This window comes from Mustela nigripes, chromosome 9, assembly GCF_022355385.1.
Source record: "Mustela nigripes isolate SB6536 chromosome 9, MUSNIG.SB6536, whole genome shotgun sequence".
NCBI classification, from domain to species: domain Eukaryota; kingdom Metazoa; phylum Chordata; class Mammalia; order Carnivora; family Mustelidae; genus Mustela; species Mustela nigripes.
In genome coordinates, this window is record NC_081565.1 from 6,258,377 (window position 1) to 6,276,293 (window position 17,917).

The 17,917-nt window shown below is 56.9% G+C and overlaps 1 long non-coding RNA gene across 1 annotated transcript; it reads left to right on the forward strand.

Moving 5' to 3' along the window:
* Window positions 1–14,979: 14,979 nt before the first annotated feature.
* LOC132024998 (uncharacterized) lies at window positions 14,980–16,966 on the forward strand. The gene is made up of 3 exons (XR_009406372.1): window positions 14,980–15,273; window positions 15,448–15,633; window positions 16,500–16,966. It is a non-coding gene; the product is annotated as an uncharacterized LOC132024998 (long non-coding RNA).
* Window positions 16,967–17,917: the final 951 nt, after the last annotated feature.

Below are 17,917 nucleotides of genomic sequence, written 5' to 3' on the forward strand. Positions count from 1 at the left end.
CGGGAGAGCGTTCCAGGCCGCTGAGAGCAAGTGGAATTCTGGGCCCCCCCCCCCCCCCATGGTGCAGACCGGGATGCCTGCCGAGGACTGGCGGGGCCACGGGAAAAGTGCAGGGACAGCTGTGCCCACGGGACCCTGCTTCACGCCAGAACGTCCCATGACTGTTCCAGCGAGACCCGGCACCTCCTGTCCTACCCACCCCCAGATATGAAATCGTAACAGGGCGGGTACAGGAGAGGGGTATTCTCGGGGCGAGGCCTGGCTTCATCAGGGCTGAGCAAAACAGCTGCCTCACAGGCTCTGTCGGCTTCTTGCAGACCCCGCCCCTGGCCCGCCCTCCTCCTAACAAGGCGGTGAAGAGCATCAACTAAGGTCTGGCTGGCATCAGACAGTGTTGAGTTCGAATCCCTCCCTGACCTTGAGAAAGTAGCTTTACCCTTCCCGAGCTTCCACCACGTTTCTGTAACAGAGCAGATGATGTCCAGCTCCCAACGACTGCCATGAGAGTTCATGTCTGTGCCAAGAAAAGGCTTTGGCCTGCCAGGATAGAGAAATGGCCCGATTCCTTCTAGAAGGTTCCAGCGTGTCCGTCTCCACGGGGCTCCTGGGAAGTACCTCCAGATCTCCCACTGATCAGGGAAGCATGGGCTCCACTCGCATGAAAGAGGACTGATCGTATTTTTAAAGGAGTTGAGGCCACTTTGCAATCAGAGCCCTCGTGGTTGGAGAAGAGAAGATTCTAGGAAGGACTATTAATCAAGGCGCCTTAAGGACATGCAAATCAGGAGACAGCTCAAGTGATTAGGGTTTGTGGGGGCCTGGGGTCCAGCCTTTATTTGAGAAGAAAGAACCAGAGGCCTCGCTGGGGGTGGCAGCCAATGGACCTCCATGGGGGCTGGCGACAGTGAGTGGAAGCAGTGGGGAGGCCCCAAGAGAGGTGGCCACGTATAGATGGGCAAAGGACCCCGATGGCAGTGCTGATGGTGTACCCCTCCTGGATTCCTCCCTTCCCTCTGGGGCGTGGAGGCGCTGCTCTGGCAGGACCCTCTGTCTGGCCCAGAGGGGCTCTTCTTCCTGATAAGCAGAGAATGGTTCTTTGGAAGAGATGAGCGAAGGTAGGTACTGGCAACCGCAGTGTCTACAACATGAGGGATGTCCCCACTCCGCGTGGACCCAGGGGTTCCCCATCTATGGACTTGACCTAAGGAGACAGGCCAGTGTGTGCGCAAGGATGCCGTCTTAGGGAGGTACCCATCAGTGAAAACCTGGAATCGAGCCGTGTGCAACAAGGGGGTTGTTTGAGTTGGTTACGGGTCGTGTTTACCGTGGACTGCCCTGTCTTGCTGAAAAACGATGACTCAGCTGTGGGAAGATGGCCACGACACACAGTTCAGTGACGGGGAAAAGTGCAGGTTGCAAAATACTGGGTGGTGAAACCCATCTTTGGCGAGGGGGTAGGGGAGGAGGGAAGGATATCTCTAGAAAAATCTGGAAGGCAGGGTAGTCACAGAAAGGTCAACAGTAGTTTCTGGGGACGCGGTAGATTTCAGGTTGTTGGACTTTCTTCTTTTGTATTAATTTTCTGATGATGATGAGCATATGGTACATGTATAATCAATAAAGGTCTTCTCTCTTTTTAAGGAAACTGCTCTGTGGGGCGCGCCTGGCTGGCTCAGTCCATAGAGCGTATGACCTTTGATCTCCAGGTTGTTAGTTCAAGTCCCATGTTGGGTGTGGAGATTGCTTAAAAATAAAATCTCCTAAAAATAAAAAGAAAGAAAAGAAAAACAGAAAACTGCCCTGTTGTTTTGACCTCACATCTTCCTGGGTCTCGTCAATGAGCTCCCTTTCTAGCACAGAGCCGCTGTCTCCTATCCGAGGAACGGGCAGACCAGCAGACCAGGCACTGGGGTCATTTGCAGATCTTCCTCATCTTTTGATGAGGCAGAAAAACATGAGATACACAAACACCAGATCATAACATTGTATACCTGAAACTAACATGATGTTGTCTGTCAGTTATCCCTCAACAACATCAGCGTGCTTGACGATGGTCCTATATGGGGTGTCTGCATATGTTTCCTAGACCCCTGGGGCAGAAATGTTGAGGTCAGATTTTGCCTCCAAATGAATTTACCACTCTCAGGGGGAGGCCTTTGCATTTCTAACTTGAACCCCCAGTGATTCAAACCCATATGACATTGAGAACCAGCCGTGTGATTGTTTTGTTTGGTTTTAAGATTTTACTTATTTACTTGAGAGACAGAGTGAACGAGAGAGAGGGGGAGAAAGTGAGAGCACGCACAAGCCGGGGAGGAGGGAGAGGGAGAGGGAGAATCAGGCTCCCTGCTGACCAGGGAGCTAGATGTGGGGCTCGATCCCAGGACCCCAAGATCACGACCGAGCCTTACGATTGTTTTGGAGGCAACCTAGCTCTCTCTGCCTCCGTTTCTAGCTGTGTGTGTTGCCAAACCTCTCTGAACTTCCTGAAAGGGGCAAGCCCTACCAGGCCAATTGTCTGGGAATAAGCCCCTTCCTGACCCTTATCGGGGAGCTCTCTGGGGGCAGGCAGCCTTGTCTATGTCACCTGTCGTCATCCCCAGCACCCAGCCTTCCGGGGGTGGGGGGCCAGGCATGCAGACGGCTCGGGAAATAGGTCCTGTGTGTGCAGACCGGAAAGGAGGGTGACTCCCAGCTGGTGGGGCCGCATGAAGGCGGACAGAGGGTTTGTCAGCACAGGCTGGGCACACAGTAGGTGCCACATTAATGGAGCTGTTGTTACTGGTCTCACACCCTCCTCCTGGGGCTGCGGCAGTGGGTGGGTCCTGCGAGGGGTGGAGGCCCCCAGGTTGGAGGCTGCGGCGGGAGGGGAGGAAGGCAGGAACCAGGAGGATGGAGTCCAGGCACGTCCTGATACCAATTAAGGCAGCTCTGGCGCAGGGGGGGGGCTCGGTCCGCGTTTATCAGGCTGCCTGGGAGGGGCTGGCAAGCTGTCCTCAGGCTGACGGATTAGACAGCGGACAATTAGGTTTCAGGCGGGTGCTCTGTCTCTCTCTCTCTCACACACACACACACACACACACACACACACACATCCCTTTCTCCATCAGCCACAGAGCTCAGCTGGGATCCTGCCCAGCCCCAGTGATAGGGCCAAACAGACCCAGAGCTCCCACCCCAAGGAGGTAAAGAATGCCCCCCAAAGAGAACCACCAGGGACCTCTCCACCCATGAGGACCGTGGCTCAAGATCCCACAGTCTCTACCCCAAGCATCACTTCCAACAGGATCGGGAGAAACAGCCTCTCTCCTTCCCGAATCAGAGCCTTTGACCCATGGGTCCCGATGGAAGGAATGTGTGAGCAAGGAAGGGCACTTTGAAGGACTTGGAAAACCCGGAGGAAAAGTCTTCAAGATTCTAGAATGTTTTATGTTGCAGACGCGCTGGGACGAGTCGGAAACACTAGAAGGGATGAATGACATAAAATTTCCTTTGAGAAAGGCAGGATCTGGCGGGACTCCTGGGTTGCTTCTCACCGCCCCCCCCCCAGGGGCAGGCCCTGCCTCTGCCCTGCTCTAGGATGCTTCCCACAAAGATTGTCTCCTGCACCTGACCCTGGACAAGCTTAGGCTCAGCTCATCAATGTCCCTAGGCTCTCCATGCCGGCAAGGGGCATCGTTGTCACCCCAAGGCCTGGTCTAGAAATCCGGGGTCAGCCTCGTCCCCAACCCTCCCAGCTGTGATGCTCACATCTGTCCCTTCACCTCCTAGAACGTTCTCAGATCCACTCTCTTCCCTTCTCTCATCCCGGGGCCACCATCAGACCCCAGCCGCCCTCCCTTGCCTGGATGTTCCATCAGTGCTCCTTGGGTCTTTGCTCCCCCACTCCACGTGGCTCTAGGAGTCGGGGGCAGGGGACGGGGCGCCACTCATGCTGCTCCCTGTTCCAGCCTCTGCGGCTCCCACCACCCTTGGGAGAAAGTCCCAGCTCCTGGCTGCTATCCCTCCCTCTCCCCACTCCCCAGTCTGGTGGCTTTGTTCTCTCTTCCCCTCTGCAATGATCTTTGATTACTTGGTTGATGTTTGTTTCTCCTCCATCCAGCATGGGGATATAATGGGGGGGGGGGGGGACCAGCTTTTTTGGTTCACATTTGTCAGCATGGCACCCAGAGGGATTTATGACCATGACAGTGACCATGACCCACACCGCCTCTTGAGGGCCACACCCGCCTCAGGCCCCCTCCACCTGGAATGCACCCCTCACAGGTCTCCCTTCAGCCACCAGCTTCTCTCTGGATGTCACTTCTTCCCGAAGCCTCCTGACTCTCCAGCTGGGTAAACCACCCCCCCCCCCCCGCCTCTGCTGATCCCAGCCCCAATGGTCCCTGAGTCAAGGGGGCCGATTCACTTGTCTGCCTCTCCCCAGTCCTCACGGGGTGGGGCGGGGGGGGGCGAAGAACCTGGAGTCTGTCTCATTCTCAGGTCTGGGCCACAATAGGTGCTAAGTTAGTGTTTATCTCACGAGGGAATGAGCCCAGAATGCCGGAGTCCCTGCCTTCCTCTGGCCTGGTCTCCCCTCTGCCTGGGACGCTGAGGGTCTGGGGGCCAGAGTGCACGTGACCAACCATCAGGCTGAGTGACACAGACAGAAACTGCTTTGGGGACACCTGTCCCTGGGAACCGTGCCCTGGAAGCGGGGCAAAGGCTTCTGGGAAAACTGGGCTTCGAAGGACAAGTTGGGGAGAAAAAGGAGGAATATGAACTTTATCCATCCAAAATTGCTCCTGGACACCATGCGGGGCCCTTGACACAAGTTGGCTTGTTTATTCCTTGTTACAGCCTTCGGAACAATAGTTTTGCCCCCATTGTCAGAAGGCTGGGGCAGGGAGAGAACCTGTGTGTGCAAAGCCACGTGGGCGGATGAAGCCTGCCGAGCAGGACACAGAAAACACCCAGGCAGCCTCAGAAACTAACTTCATCACTCCAGAAGGCGGCAGTGAAAGCCTGAGAGGAAGTGATCAGTCGCGCAGCCTCTGTGCCTCAGTTTCCTCGTCTGGGAAATGGGGACATAACAGCACCTACTTCTTCCTGAGGACAAATCTCTCTAACATGCTTAGAACAGTTCCTGCCTCAAAGAAAGCACTGTGTACATGGTTTTATAGAAATCAGTATGGAACCTGGGGGGGTCCGAGTCCAGACAGAGGGGCTGAGGAGCCCAGGGATGTCTCCGGACTGAGCAGCTCAGTGGGGACGGGGCCGGGAGGAGGCATGGGGATGGCTTTCCCGTGAAGGGACGGGGAGGTCATGGCTTCACTCTCCCCAGCTAGCAGCTAGAGCAGATCCCTAGGGAGCCCTTGAGGATGGCCACCAGATCCAAGGGCAGCAGGCAGCCCGGCTCCCTGGGTGCCCGGAGGCTGAGCCACTGGGAGGCCACCCAGCCCAGCCCCTTCCGGATCCAGGCTGGACAGGGAAAAGCCTCCTCCTCCCCTTCACCCCAACCGGCCACGTGAGCACACCTGCTTCTGGGCCAGACCCCTAGGAAATGAGAGGGGGTGAGGCCATTCCCTGAGGGTGAGTTAGGCACTGGTGAGTTAGGTCTGGGGCATAAACCTGTGCTCACAGACAGACGGACAGACAGACGCAGTACCTGCCTTTGGGGGACTAATAGTGCCGGTAACACACAGGATGAGGTCATTATCACTGCCAGTAGGCTCCGAAGGAAAGGTGCAGGGTGCTGCCCAGCTGGATGGGGCCCCTGAGCTCGTGGGAGGTCAGCGCACCCTCCCCTGGGTCCTCACGGGGTGGGTGGGTAAGGACTACCTGGAGGACAAGGCAAAACACAGCATCCCTCTCAGCCAGCGCGCCCACATCTGTAAAGTGGGGTACCATAGCCAGGAGCACGCAGGCTGGAGGACCGGGCCAATGCCATCAGACCAAAGAAAAGGTCCTTTAAGAAATCCCTACTGAGTTACACTTTCAGTCGCTCAAACGGGGAGTGGATGTTGGGAAGGCCCAGAGGCATAGTCATGCCTGGGGATCAATGATGTAGTCCCAGGACCCCCACAGACCAAGGTCAAAGGCTGAATTCAAGGCTGTCAGACCCCTGACAGGCATGTAGCCTGGTCTTCTGTGGGTCCCCTGGCCCAGAGTGCTCTCCTTCACCACCTCTTGGCTGGACCCACAGGCAGGGGACCCCTCACTTGTGGGCTCTCACTAGTCCCTCTCAATCCCACACGGGAGGATGGCCACCAGACGGGTCAGAGTTCTTCAGTGCCCGGAGTCCCCTCTTGGGCTGGAGGGATCATTCTTGCTAGATCACCAAATCCCCTCAACACTCACATACCACCCACCCCAAATGCAGAACCTCCATAAAGCCCCTTATTAAGAAATTGGCAAATTTCCTGCTAATTAAAATAAATACTATGCCACATTAAAGGCCAATTAATTTTCGGAGCTGCCAGGGAACTAGAGCCTGGAAAATGTGCACCCCACCCTCCTCTCCACCCACTCTGAAATGGGCAGCGCCTGGGGTGGGGGAGGGGAGAGGCCACTGATCACCGAATTCCGGGGAGGGGGTGGGGGGGAGCCAGGACCAGTGGTCACTGGTGACCAGGCTGTGGCCAGCGGGGCTGCTGGGTGGGGCGTTCCTGGTCCAAGGAACTCTACTCCCCCAGCCCTGGAGCTCTGGACTGTATTTCTTCCAGAAAGCATAGGACCAGAGACCAAGTCTCCTGGGCCAACCCCACAATAAAAAACCAGGCACTTTCTCCGTAACAGGCATCCTGAGTTTGTGAAAAAGATGGGGTTCGGGGCTTGTGCTCACCAGATCTTACACCCCTAAGTTCTCTCACTGAGTTCCACAGCAGCCCTTGGAGGGAAGGGCCAGAGTCCCCACTTTGCAGATGAGCAAACTGAGGTCCAGAGGCCCAAGTCCCTCTCCTAAGGTCACAGCCTCTAGGGAAAGAACAGGATGTTCACCTGGTCCCCTCACCTGTACCCAGATAAGCCCCAGGGGTTCCCTGTACAATGGGGAAGATTTTACCACAGCCTAAGAAGGGCAGGGCCATTGTCGTGTCCACATAAGAACACATTTCGCCGGTCATGTTTGCTCAACGTGAAGCTTACCTGCTCCCTCATCATAAGAAATCTCCGCTCACTCAGAGTTTGGTTAGTTCCAGGAGGTCTACCAGGCACGGTACAGTGGCCATCTCACAGAATCCTCATCTCATCAGGGCATGAGGCTCAGAGAGTTCAGGCAACATGCCCGAGGTCACACAGTCTGCCCACAGCTTAGCCATGGTAATCTGCTATTGTTAAGGTCCAAGTTTTTCCATTTCTTCAAGGTCAAAGCCAAAGTCTATGGATCTTCTCCTCTCCTGGTAGGGCAGCAAGCTACAGAAAGGAACACTGGATTCACCATGTGACCTTGAACAAGCCCCTCTCCCTCCTAGGTAGAATGGTGGTGGGGGGGGGAGCGCTCAGCTTTCTCATCTGCTGAATGAAAGGGCTGAATTCCCCTGGACTCTCTTCAACTCAGGCATCCTGCAGGGACCCTCGGTCCAGGACTGATGGTGGGGAAAAGAGCATCCCACCAGACGGTAGCAATATCCACCCCTCTGCCAGGCTGGGGAGCGGGGGGAGCGGCGGTGTTGGGGCCTGGCTGACTCCCAAGGCCTAGCGGCCAGACAGGGACAGTGAGAGCAGCCGGGACAAGGGCCCAGCCAGGCTGGCCTCAGAGTTCCCCAGCCCTGGCTGTCCCCGCACTGCAGACTGCTCACAGGGCAGGACCAGGGATACCCTCTCTGACCCCAGCAGCTCCCATAGGATCTGGGAACCTGTTGCCCCCCCCCCTACCCCCGGCTCTCTGTTCCTCCCCGACCTCCTCCAAGATCAGCCCTCAGCCCAGGCCAGGAGGAGAAGGCAGGGGAGGTAATGCAGGGGAGGGGCTAGGAGAAGTGCGGAGGAGCTGGGAGGAGCGGATGTAAGAAGGCCTCCTCTGACCCTCCATGGAGCCCCCATGCCTGCCCCTCACACGGAGCTCTAACTCGGAAACCCCAGCATTTCACAGAAGCTTCTCCCCTGGGAATCATCAGAGAAGCACTGAGACGTCCTGTTTCTCCTTGATAAGGAAGGAGAGCAGGAGCGGAGCTGTCTGCGCATGCTCCCCGCTTGGGGAGGGGAACATCTCAACATCCGGCCCACTCTAAGGAGCACCTACTCTGTGGTGCACGGGCTGGGCACCGAGGACAGGTAAATGCACCGAGGACGGGAAAATGGACCAGCCATGGCTCTCGTGCCTCAGACAGGAGGTAAACATGCCCGCCACACCGGGACACCTGCCACTTGGCTCTGTGAGCACAGAACTCTGGAAGCGACTAGACAGGAGGATGGTTCCCGGAGCCATGATTGGCCACGGTCTGAAGGCAATGTGGAGAGGACAGGGCATTCCTGGCGGAGGGTGCAGCACAAGCAAAAGCCCAGTGGCGCGAGCGAACAAAGTTTTCCACGGGGGAGGAGGAGAAGGCAGCCTCGACTCCAAGTGTGGAGCTGATGAGACAGGCGCGGCTGACTAGGGTTCAAGTACTCAAGGCCTTCTGGTTCGTGCTCTGCCAAGTTGAGAGCCAATAAAAGTAATCATAAGAGTAACCACCCCACTACTGAACATTTACGGTGTATCCAGCCCCGTGCTAAGCCTGCTTCAGGCACTAAGACTCACTGAACTCGCCAACAATCCCATTAGATGGCTACTGTTATCATCCCTGTGGGTGGATGAGGAACTGAGGCCCAGAGAGGTGAGGTAAGCTGCTGGCGGTCACACAGCAGACAGTGGTCAGGTTGGCACTCGGACTCAGGCTCCTAACTCTGCCCCAGCAGCATGGGCTGCCTCTAAGGAGTTTGGACTTCCTCTTAAGGGTGACTGAGAGCCACAAAGAATTTCTTTTTTTTTTTTTAAGAGAGGCGGGTAGCACAGTCTCAGTGCCCTGAACCCCTAAGTCAGGCTCCTGGAGACTTAGCACATCTGTTTTCTGGGTCCACCGGCCAGTCCAGTTTTCCCAGCCCAGGTCTGTTCTTGTTTTCCTTCTGCTTTTTGCTGAACACCAAGGTTTGGCCCGAATCTTCTGCTCAGGCCACTGTCTCTAGGTTCCAGCCCTTGGGCTGTGGGGGCCCTCCCTTCCAGGGCCTCTGCAGAGCCCAGACTCACACTGGTCAAGGGGCTCAACCCCTCTGCCCCTTCCTGGGTTCCTCACGTTCCCCACTCTCTTCCCTCTTGCCTGCCTTGTTCTGGGAGAGCATCCAGGGGGAGGTGCCTGGCAATGTGATCTCCCAGTGGAGCCAACAACCCTCCGAAGACAGCAGAGGTGGCCTCCCCTTGGGGTGCTCTAGCTGTCCCAGGCCCCGTTCTCACTTCCTCTCCCAGCCTCCAGCAGCCTCAGCCTCATAGGCATCCCAAGACCGCAGATGTAGGAGATCTCTCAGCATGTCCATCCACCAACCATCCCGTGGTACAGATAGAGAAGCTGGGGACCTGGCATTCCTGTGTTCTTTTTTTTTTTTTTTTTTTAATTTGACAGATGGAGATCACAAGTAGGTAGAGAAGTAGGTAGAAAGAGAGAGAGGGAAACAGACTCCCGGCTGAGCTGAGAGCCCGATGCAGGGCTCCATCCCAGGACCCAGAGACCATGACCTGAGCTGAAGGCAGAGGTTTAACCCAATGAGCAACCCAGGCGTCCCTCCTGTGTTCTTGCCACAGCTCCAAGATCCTGGTCTTTCCACCACCCCCTGCCACATGTTTCTGGAGCACTGTGTGGTTTCACATGGGGCAGATCACATTTGGTCCTCTCGTGAGGCCAGAGCAGGGTGGGTTAAAACAGGAAGTCTGGGCTCTCCTGCTGTAGCTCCTTCTGCCGCTAAGCATGCAGAGTCTTATGTCAGCTTCTGTGCCTCACAAAGTGGTAAAAAGAAGCAGGCAATAGGGCCGTGCCCAAGTTCATGCAGCAGGCCAGCCACAGTCACCAGGTCCTTCCTGTTCTTTGGTGTTAAGACCAGACAAAGCACTGGTTGATGCTGCCCTGTGTTCGTGGCAGACATTACTAATCGATCACAGCACTCTCTCAGTCCAGATGCCGCCTCAGATTCCTTCTCAACACGTGTCTCAGTACAGCCTTCACCCACTGAGAGTTGGTGATCGGGGTGACAACTGTTCACCATTCTCCCCAGACTTTCAGATCTAGTCTGATCTCGTCCCTGGCCAGGGGCCCAGCGCACGGAGCAAGTCACAGTAATAAACATTTGCTGGGTGAGGGAGGGAACAAATGATGACCACTGAATGAACAGCACTGGCCGGAGCAAGTTGGCTGAGGTTTCCCGGGGCCTCCAAGGCATTTCAGCAGAGCTGAAGGATGACTCTGGGAGATCAGGTCCCCAGGGCCACATGCCGCGTGACACAGTCAGGACCTGACCCCGACCCCGCCTGCTGGCCCAGTGCTCTGCCCTTGGCCCCATCTCCGTCCATCTCGGCCAGGTGGACTGGACCTGGGTCTCACCAGGGGACATCATGGGTGTCAAGGACAGATCCAAGGGATGAGAGTGGCAATGGGTTGATTAGGACCTTTCTCATCCTGCTTGAAATTTTAGAATCACAGAATAGGGGAGAACACGGTGCACCCCCTTCCTTGTCCATGTCGGCCTGGAGGGGGGTCATCTAGAGAGCCCGGCTGAGGTGGGTCTGCGCAGACCAGTGTCAGAGCCCCTGCGATGTCCTGATGTCCTCTCTCCTGGCATCCTGTGAATGCAAAATAAGTTGTTTATTTACTGCCTTTTTTTAGAATGAGAAGCCCTTGGAGGGAGGGAACCTGGGCACCTAAGGTAAGATTTGGCTCAAGATGGTTGCACGGTAAACACTGGATGGGTGGATGGAAGGAGCACATGAGTGAGCGAGTAAAGAGTAGACGGATGGACGGATGGATGGCTGGCTGGCTGGCTGACTGTCCCCCCACTGGGAGGCATCCAGTGACTCAGGCAGGGAGGGACAGAGAATGGACTCTGAGATGTGAGCAGGCAGATTCCCCCAAGGCTCCTTCCCCCCTCCCTAGCATTGTCATTAGGACACATCTGCCATACCGGGCCCCTTGGCCCCTGCCCCAGAAAGATACAGACACCTCTGCCAGCTTTATTAGGGACCTATTAACCCGGTGCCTTTCAGACCTGGGTTATAGAAGCCAGCTCCAGGCAGGGCTAATGTTGCTATCCCTGCAGACCTTGGTTTAGAGCCCCAGAAGGACTCCAGTGGGGAGACTAGGAACCTCAGGTCCCTGCAAGGCTTTAGAACCACACAGGGCTGCCTTCTTTAATCCTAGTTCCTCTGCTAATCAGCTGTGTAGCCTTCCGCCATTCACTTGCCTTCTCTGAGTTGCCGCTTCCTCATGAAATGGGCTAAAAATGTGTTTGCCCAAGAATTCACTGAGCGAACGCATTATATCGCTCAACGCAGAAGAAATCCTTGCCATAAACCAGTAACATGCCGAGGTCCCTCTGGAGCCAGGCAGGGGGGAGCTCTCACCCACATCAGCCACCAGACCCTTCCTCTGGGATGGGCAGGTGCTGGAAGCCTCCCTAATTTATGGAGGAGGAGGTGGTGATGGGGCAAGATTCAAAAGCAGGCTGTGGACGTCACAACTGGGCAATTTCCTCCCTGGCTGCTGAGCAGGAACAAAGCCTGGGTCGGTGGGTGGGGCTGGAGGGGCGTCTCTTCCACCCCGACCCCCCCACCCCTCCTCCAGTGCCTTGAGGTGACAGCACAGCAGAGCAGAGGGGGAGCAGGAGCGGGGATAATAACAGAGATTTACAGTTTCCAGCGCAATCAACTGCACCATCTGGATGCCACACGTCCACCTGGGTGCGTTAGGGACCCCAACCCTTCAGCGTAAGTGGCAGGAAGAGACAAGGGGGCTGGGAGAGCGGCTGGGCACTGCGGGTCAGTGACAGAGACTGCGAGGGGCCCGCTGACTCTCCTCGAGCCGCCCCTCATGGGCCCCCAAGGGGATCTTTCACTAAGGGAGCCGAGTCCCTGCCAGTTTCCAAAGAATCCAGAACGGCTGAACCCACGGATGCAGAGGGAGCCATGGCCTGCATCGGGAAAAGATCAGAGGATGTGCAGTAACAAACACGATGCTTGCTTCCAGGGGTGCGTGACAGTCCAGGCCTCGACCACCTTGTGTCCTGTGCCACCTTCCAGCCTTGGGATCCCCAGCAAGTGGCTTCACCTAAGGCCCTGTCCTCTCACCTGGGAAATCAGGAGCACATATCGTGGCATGTATCGTGATGGTCCTCACGAGGGCTGATCTGAAGGCTAAATTAGGTAAGGAAATGTCCAGACCCTGGTGTAGGGCCTGGCACCGGGTAATCCACAACCAGTGGTTGTTGTGTTGTTGTCCCATTTACCAGAGGGTAAAACTGAGGTCCAGAGAAGGTAATTGACTTGCCTCGGGCTGTACTGTCAGTTGGTGGCAGAGCCCGTGACAAAGACGGACCTGCCCTAGGAGAGAGCCAAGCGCATAGTCTCAAGGCTCCAGGGTGGCAATCTGGGTCACGCCAGGGAGAGTGGTATATCCCTTCCAGTTCCCCTAACAGTTGTCCTGTTCTGAGGACCTACTCTGTGTCAGTTGCTGCTCAGAGCTTTTATGCGTCACCTCAAGAAATGATCACAACGTAGGAGGTGGCGTGTCACTGTCCCATCAGCCACGTGCTCAATCAAGCTTCAGGGGGGCCCAAGCTCTGGCTCTGAAGGCCTGGTTCTCAGCACCAGCTACTGTCCTTGGACAGAAGTGGGGTCTTCTCCTTGCTGTAGCAACTGCTCCCAGCTGCCTTCTAACTGTGTCTTCGTTTCTTCCTAAAAGGAGACGGCTGATAATGATGCTAAGTGGGCCACAGTGGACGTCAGGCAGAAGCTTCCCCTTCAGGGCTGGGCACCCTCTCCCCGGTGTGGAAAGGTGGCAGGAGGAGGAAGGAAGGCACAGCACCCCTTGTCCTCCATTCTCTCCTCCGCTCCATGGAGGCTGAGTGGCCCAAACCCACCAGCCAGTACAAGGCCACACGGGGGACCAGGCTGGCTGGGGGCAGAGGGGAAGGAGACGAGTGGGAGTCTGAAGCAGCAGTCCCCTGCCCCCTTCCTCACACACTGGCTGCCTACATTTCCATCTGGTCAACCTGGGCACTGCAATGCTGAGTTCACCCCATACAAAAAACAGAAGCCAACCCTTTCCATGAGAGAAAACCCCAGAGACATGGCCTACTCTGCTTGCCTTCCCTCTTGGCCAGTGTGACCAGGGCAGGAGCCAGTAAAATGACAACTGTCCCACCCAGGGGAGATAGGTCCAGAGTCCTTGGCCGTCCCCCACCCCTACCTCCGAGCCATACCCTGGGGAGCATCCCTGAGGGCCTAGCACCCACTCGCATCGCCCCTGCCTGCGAGGACCTGTGCCAGATGGGGAGGCTCTGGCTCATGGCCTCTGTCCCAGCTCCGCAGGCCCCGTGACCTGTCCTCCTGGGACCCCCTGGCCTGTCCATCAGAGATGACCCTTCCCCTTCCCCGCAGAAACCCAGACCTCTGACCCTTATTAAAAACAAACCAAACAAAATCTGGAAAGAAAAAAAAAAAATCCCCCACAAACAGTCTCAGAGAGCGAGCGAGACACACACACACACACACACACACACACACACACACACACACACACGCTCTCCCTCTCCCGTAAACAAGTTGTTGGAGAGTGCTTTTGTTTATGAAACCTTTAGGTTTCCCTCAACTTCCTTGGGGGAAGGGGGTGGACTGTTTCAGAGTTTTCTGGCGACCAGGAAACTGGAGAGGGAGCCTGGGTTTGGCGGGATTTCATTTCTCCCTCCGAGCTCTCTGCCGGTTAGGATCCGGGGAAGGGCACGCGAAGAGAAAAGGAGCAGGGAAACCCGGGGGGTGGGGGTGGGGCGTCCCTAGGCATCACCTAGAAGAAGTCCCCTACTCCCGGGGGAAGGTCAGGCTCAGAGAGAGCGGCAGGCAGCCCAGGGATCCCCTCGGCGACCCGGACGCGCGGCCCGGCGCTCAGAGAACAGTGGGGGACACCGGCTGAATCGTCCCTGCCCCCTCGGCTCGGGCTTCCAGCGCCGGGAAACCGACCAGCCCGCCAGGAACAAAGGCGGGGCTGCCTCCCAAAGGCGGACAACAAACAGTTTTCCTTTTTTTATTATTATTTTTTTTCTGCACCCTAGCGCGCTGCCGGGCGACTTCAGGGTCCACGCGGCGCCGGGGCTGCAGCGGGTGCCGCTGCGCCGCCCGCGCGGGGCAGGCCCCGGGGCGCATGCGCGGGCCGGGGCGCAGGAGGCCGCGGCCGCCCGCGCAGCCTCGCTCCAGCCCGTCTCCGTGGCAACGGGCTCGCGGGGGGGAGGGGCCGGGCGGCGTGGGCTGCGGCGGCTGCTATTTCTGCCGCTTCCTGTTCCTCGCGGCCACGTCGCCATGGCAACGGTGTTACTCACCGCGGCCGCTTCCCGGCTCGGCTGGCGCGCGTGACCCCGGCCGCCCGCGCCCCCTCGTCTCTCACTTGCTGCGCTGCCGCTCCCCCCGCCTCCCTCGGCGGCGTCCTCCGCCGGCGCCCCGGTCCAGCCAGCGCGCCCCGACGCCCCAGCCTTCCCCCGGCTTCCCCGCCCCTCTCCGCCGGTGCCCGCGGCCCGGGAGCGAGGGCGGAGGGAGGCAGATTGATGGGGGACGCTTATTAAAAAACATTGTAACCGTTTCCGTTTTTATTACGTTGACAAGGGAGCGTTATTTACTGTTATTGTTTGCCGAGCGGGCCACGCCGGAGCGCGGGCGGCCTCCCGGGAGCTCACCTTTCGGGCGGGCCCGGGGAAGTCGCGGGTGGGAGCGGGAGGCGGGGTGGGGTGGGTGGGGGCGGGGCGGCGAGGGGGCGACCCCCGGGCAGAAGCGGCCCCCGCGGGGGTCCTGCCCCTCGCCCCTCCTCCCCCCTCCCCGCCGGCCCGGCCGAGCCCCGCCGCGGGGCGTGTGTGCGCCCGGAGAGACTGCAGAGGCCGGGGGACTCGTGCTGAAGGGGAGAGGCAACAAAAAATAAAAAAAGGAACAGATGACTTCATTCTCGGGAAGGCTCCGTCCTACGTGGACCAATTTCCTGGGGACTGTGGTGGAACAGCTCGGCTGCCGTTGGAAGCACTTAAAACTAAACCAGATAAAGACCAGAAAATTCTCAGCATTGCCTGAGCCGAGCAAGGGTAGGTTGGTGGTGCGTGAGCCCCGGGTGTGCCGGGAGGAGGGTCGCAGTCCTCCACCCGCGCTGGGGCTTGGCTTCCAACACACCTCCCCGCCTCCCTACTTAGATTCCCGTACCCTGAGAGGGTGAGCAACCGCCCCAAGGTTACACAGCCAGTTTTTTTTATTCTGCTTAGACACCCGCAGGGACAAAGCCGGCAGAGGCTGGGGAACGAAAGCCAGTGGCTGGACTGGGAGCCTTGGACCAGGGTGAGGCTCAGCTGGAGGCCCAGCAAGGCAAGATTAACTCGGCAGGTCTAAGCTCCGGCTGGCCTGGCTCCTGCTTACCCCACCGGAGCCTTCAGCTGGGGGGTTTGTAGGAGGTGAGTCCACAGGGATCTGATGGGCCTGAAGGACGCCCCCAGCCCCCAGGCCCCTGCTGGGATGCTAATCTCATCCTGCTAATTAAAGTTTGCAATTCTGTCCCTAACTCAACTCCCCACTCTTGAACATTATTAGCTGAAAGGCAATTGCTGCTCCAGACAGAGGCCAGAGGAAAAAAGGGACTCTGCAGTTCACATTATAAAGAGGATTTTTAAAAAGATGTTTATACTTTTAAACCAATGACTCCTAATGAACAGACCAGGTTTTAGAAACCTAATTTTCAGAGCCCCCCACCCCACCCCCACTGGCAACCTATTTTGAGTTTTTATCCCCCTTCCAAGGACAGGAAGCTTGGGATTCGGTCCCTGTAGCCTCTCCTGGTCTCTTGGCCTGAGATAATCAGCCGGGGATTTTCCAGGCCCCGGATCTCCTCTCCAGCTCTCTGGAGTCTAAAGCGACAATCTGGTCCCCAACTAAAGCCCCTGGGTCTGGGGGGGTGTCAGCAACATAAAGTTATCTTCAGCTCTGTCCGCAGCATCCACCAGCTCTCAGCTTTGGAGCCCTCCCTGAATGCATGAATCAAAAGTCCTAGGCTCCAAGAAAAGAGAGTACCCCCACCCCCAGTCCTTTGCTGCCAGCTCCTTGATATGGGAAGGCAGCACCGCCCTCCACTCCTCCCCCTGGGCTGGCCTTCCAAGCAAAACTCATCTCTGGCAGCCGGTTCAGAGTTTGGCTGATGTGAGAGTCCTGGCCCTGGGCAGTGTTTGAACAGGACTGAGAGGACAGATGACACCCAGCGTCATCCAGAGCGAGAAGGACCTTGGAGATGATGCAAACCAACCACTCCTGCTTCCCTATTTTACAGGTGGGCAAACTGAGGCCCAGAGAGGGGAAGAAACTTGGCAGAGATCTGCCACTGGTTAAAGACGGAACCTGGACCAGGACCCAGGAGCCTCGCTTTCCTTTAGAGTGCTCAGGACCCCGACTCTGATCCTTGTGTAGAATTATCTGCACGCCCAGAAGTTCAGGAGCTGGGGGGCAGGAGGATCTGAAGTCAGACTTCCTGAGTTCAAGTACATACGTCTACGTGAGACCCAGGACAAATGAATTCTTCTCTCTGGGCCGCCACGGTCTTATGTGTTAAGTGGGGATGACAGTACCAGCCCTGGGTTGTCTTAAGGAATAAAGGTGCTCCAAGGAAAGTCCTGGGACTAACCCGGGAACATACTAATACTTAATTAATGGTGGCGATGTTGCTGATGATGAAGAAGGGTGGGGGGATGCTCTTGGTTGTCATGGGTTGACTGGTGTCCCCCCGCAAAGATACGTCCACATCCTCATCCCTGGAACCTGTGAATGTGACCTGAGTTGGAAAAAGGATTTTTGTAGATGTCATGAAGTTAAGGATACTGACATGAGATCATCCTAGATTACCCAAGTAATCACTCCGTGCCATCACGAGTGTCCTTATATGAGACAGAAGAGAAGAGCTGGATACGGAAGGGGAGAAGGCCAAGTGCAGACTGACGCAGGGAGGGGAGTGATGCAGCCACAAGCCAGGGAACACCTGGAGTCCCCTGAAATGGGAAGAAACAGGGAAGGATTCTTGCCAGGGTCTTGGGAAGCGACACAGCCCCGTTGACCCCTTCATTTTGGCCCTCTGGCCTCGAAGAGTCTGAGAATGATCTTGGTTTCAGCCACCAAGTTGTGTCATTCGTTAGGCAGCCCCAGGAAACCAATAGAGTGGGGATGCGGGTGGGATGCCGCGGTGACAGTGGCCGTGACAAGGGCGGTGCTCGTGATGCTGAGAGCGGCTGTATTCATTTCCTGGAGTTGCCTAACAATCTACCACAACCCGTGCAACTTAGGACAACTGGAATGTAGTGTCGAAGAGTTCTGGAGACCAGGAATCCAAATCAGCAGGGCTGTGAGCCCTCAAAGTTGTGGGGGAGGGGACCCGCTCCAGGCCTCTCTCAGGGCTTCTAGGGCCCCAGGGCTCCCTTGGCTTCTGCATGCCTCATTCTCATCCTCTAGTGTCTGCCCTCCCATGGTGTCCTCTGTGCATCTTCACATCGTCTTCCCTCTGTGTGTGTCTGACCGTGTGTCCACACCGCCCTTTCTAGAAGGATGCTGTCATATTGAATTAGGGCCCCCCCTACTGATCTGATCTTAGCTTGATCACCTCTGTAAAGACCCTCTCCCCAAAAAGGTCACATTCTGAAGTGGGGGCAGGGGGGTAGGACTTCTACATGTTTTTAAGGAGAGGCAGTTTCCCTGCTAACA